Here is a 4139-nt window from a genome sequence, read left to right on the forward strand (position 1 = left end):
AAAAAAAAAAATAGATCGGGTGCAGTTGCAGTGGCTCACACCTGTAATCCCAGCACTTTGGGAGGCTGACGTGGGGGGATCTCCTAAGGTTGGGAGTTCGAGACCATCCTGACCAACATGGAGAAACCCCGTCTCTACTAAAAAAAGAATATAAAATTAGCCAGGTGTGGTGGTGCTTGCCTGTAATCCCAGCTACTCGGGAGGCTGAGGCAGGAAAATTACTTGAACCTGGGAGACAGAGGTTGCCATGAGCCCAGATCGTGCCATTGCACTCAAACCTGGGCAACAAGAATGAAACACAATCTCAAAATAACATAAAATAAAATAATAAAAATAAATATAAAAAATAAGGTTATATATATGGGATCTTTAGTATATGATTGTATGGAATATATATCTAGAATATATATATATGGGATCTTTTGATATGATTTCTTTTGATTGATATAGAATCATCAGTATATGATTATACATGGAATGTGTGTATGGAATCATTCGTGATTGATGTTTTTCAGTCAGCATAATACCCTTGAGGTTCATCTGAATTGTTGCTGGTTTCCATAGGTTGCTTGTTTCCATTGCAGGGCACGATTCATGGCATGGATGTACCACAGCAGGTTGAACCATTCGCCCACTGGACGTTTAGATTGGTTGCTGTTTTTGGCTATTGTGAACAAAGCTGCAATGAACACAGGTTTTTGTTGTTTTTTCAAAAATGTGAACACAAGTTTTCATTTCTCTGGAATAAATGCCCAATAGTGCAATTGTTGGACTGTATGTTAAGTACATGCTTAGTTTTATAAGAAACTACTGGCCGGGCGCAGTGACTCACGCCTGTAATCCCAGCACTTGGGGAGGCCGAGGCTGGCGGATCATGAGGTCAGGAGATAGAGACCATCCTGGCGAACACGGTGAAACCCAGTCTCTACCAAAAATACAAAAAAATTAGCCGGGCGTGGTGGCGGGCGCCTGTAGTCCCAGCTTCTAGGGAGGCTGAGGCAGGAGAATGGCATGAACCCGGAAGGTGGCGGAGCTTGTAATGAGCGGAGATCATGCCACTGCACTCCAGCCTGGGCGACAGGGCGAGACTTCATCTCAAAAAAAAAAAAAGAAAGAAACTACTTGGCTGGTCGCGGTGGCTCACTCCTGTAATCCCAGCACTTCAGGAGGCCGAGGCGGGCAGATCACAAGGTCAGGAGATCAAGACCATCCTGGCCAACATGGTGAAACCGTGTTTCTACTAAAACTATACAAAAAAATTAGCCGGGCGTGGTGGCGGGCGCCTGTAGTCCCAGCTTCTAGGGAGGCTGAGGCAGGAGAATGGCATGAACCCGGAAGGTGGCGGAGCTTGTAATGAGCGGAGATCATGCCACTGCACTCCAGCCTGGGCGACAGGGCGAGACTTCATCTCAAAAAAAAAAAAAGAAAGAAACTACTTGGCTGGTCGCGGTGGCTCACTCCTGTAATCCCAGCACTTCAGGAGGCCGAGGCGGGCAGATCACAAGGTCAGGAGATCAAGACCATCCTGGCCAACATGGTGAAACCGTGTTTCTACTAAAACTACAAAAAAAAAAAAAAAAAAATTAGCTGGGTGTGGTGGCGGGCGCTTGTAGTCTCAGCTACTCAGGAGGCTGAGGCAGAAGAATTGCTTGAACCCAGGAGTTGGAGGTTGCAGTGAGCTGAGATCGTGCCATTTCACTCCAGCCTAAGAGACAAAGCAAGACTCTGTCTCAAAGTTAAATAAATAAACAAATAAATAAATTAGCCGGGCATGGTAGTGGGTCCCTGTAATCCCAGCAACTTGGGAGACTGAGGCAGGAGAATTGCTTCAGCCCGGGAGGCGAAGGCTGCAGTGAACTGAGATCACCCCACTGCACTCCAGGCTGGGCGACGCAGCCTGTCTCAAAACAAACAAACAACCAAACAAAAAACTCCTGACCTCAGGTGATCCGCTCACCTGAGCCTCCCAAAGTGCTGGGATTACAGGCATAAGCCACTGCACTGGGCTGGCCATTCTGAATATTCTAAGTGCGTCATATAAGTGGAATCATTCAGTGTTTCTCTTTATGTGATTGGCTTATTTTACTCAGCATAATATCCTCAAGGTTCATCCATGTTGTAGCATGGGTCAGAACTTCCTTCCTTTTCTAGGCTGAATAACACTCCACTGTATGTGTAGACCACATTTTGCCTCTCCATTCACATATTGATGAAAACCTGGGTTGCTTCCATGGGTGTACAAATATCTCTTTGAGACTCTGCTTTCAATGTTTTTGAGTGTACACCTGGCAGTGGAATTGCTGGATCATCTGGCCATTCTATTTTTAATTTTTTGAGGAACCGCCATGCTGTTTTCCACAGTGGCTGTCTGCTGTTATTGGGTGAAGTGTTCTGTGTATGTCTGTTAGATCTAGTTGGCTTGTTGTGTTGCGTTCTCTATTTCCTTCCTTTTTTTCTATCTGGTTGTTCTGTCCATTATTGAACATCGAGCACTGAAGTCTCCAGTTATTGTAGAACTTTAATTCTCCCTCAATTCTGTTAATTTTTGCCTCATATATTTTGAGGATCTGTTATTAAGTGTGTAAATCTTTTTTTTTTTTTGGAGTGCAATGGCGAGATCTTGGCTCACTGCAACCTCCACTTCCTGGGTTCAAGCAATTCTCCTGCCTCAGCCTTCTAAGCAGCTGGGATTACAGGCATGCGCCACTATGCCTGGCTAATTTTGTATTTTTAGTAGAGACGGGGTTTCATCATGTTGGTCAGGCTGGTCTCGAACTCCTGACCTCAGGTGATCAGCTCACCTCGGCCTCCCAAATTGCTGGGATTACAGGCATGAGCCAATGTGCCCTGCCTTGGTGTGTAAATTTGTATAACTGTTATACTTCTTGATGCCTTAAAACTTTTATTAATATATAATGTCCAGCTGGGCACAGTGGCTCACAGCTGTAATCCAAGCACTTTGGGAGGCCAAGGGGAGAGGATCACTTGAGGTCAGGAGTTTGAGACCAGCCTGGCCAATATGGTGAAACCTTGTCTCTACTAAAAATACAAAAAATTAACTGGGCGTGCTGGTGCACGCCCGTAATCCCCGTTATTTGGGAGACAGAGGCAGGAGAATCACTTGCACCTGGGAGGTGGAGGTTGCAGTGAGCCAAGATCATGGCATTGTACTCTAGTCTGGGCAACAAGAGTGAATCTCTGTCAAAAAAAAAAAAAAAAGTATTTATTCGTGTCTTATAACCTTTCTTCATTTAAACTCAATTTTTTTTTTTAAGAGATAGGGTCTCACTATGTTGCCCAGGCTGGTCTTGAACTCCTGGGCTCAAGCAGTCCTCCCAACTCAGCCTCCTGAGTAGCTGGGATTACAGGCGTGAGCCACTACATCTGGTTAAAATATATTTTATCTGATATCAGCATAGCCACTGCTGCTCTCTTTTGGTTACTATTTGCATTACATTTTATTTTCATTCATTTGGGTGAGCCCGCCTTTAGTATCTGCCACACTCTCCAAAGTGATATTCCCAGTTGATATTCTCACTAGTGTTTACCTGTGTATTAATAAAGCTGTTCAATTTTGCTTATTTTATTGCTTATTTCATTTCTTCTATAAATTGCCTATGCATATCCTTTGCCCATTTTTCTGTTATTTGTAGTAGACAAACCTTTTATCTAGAAACCTTTTATGAGATTAAGAAAGCTCGCTAAGAGTTTTGTTGAACTGGGAATGCTTTCTTTGGCATGGCAGCACGCTTCAAGCTCTTAAGATAGCTTCTAAGCTGTCTTTGCATCTTCTAAGATACTATTTTGTTTTGTTTTGTTTTATTTTTTGAGACGGAGTCTTGCTCTGTTGCCCAGGCGGGAGTACAGTGGCACGATCTCAGCTCACTGCAAGCTCCCCCTCCTGGATTCTAGCTATTCTCCTGCCTCAGCCTCCCAAGTAGCTGGGATTACAGGTGTTCACCTTCACATCCAGCCAATTTTTATATTTTTAATCAACTGATATAGTTGTAACATGATTCTGTTTGACAAGTAGTACTGGCTTGTGGTTTGGATTCACTATCAAAAGAGACATGATAGTCTTCACCCAGTATGCATTTCCTTGGCTTTAAGAAAAGATACAGGACAGATGGGACAATGTG

Source organism: Colobus angolensis, unplaced genomic scaffold (genome assembly GCF_000951035.1).
Source record: "Colobus angolensis palliatus isolate OR3802 unplaced genomic scaffold, Cang.pa_1.0 Scaffold65, whole genome shotgun sequence".
Taxonomy (NCBI): domain Eukaryota; kingdom Metazoa; phylum Chordata; class Mammalia; order Primates; family Cercopithecidae; genus Colobus; species Colobus angolensis.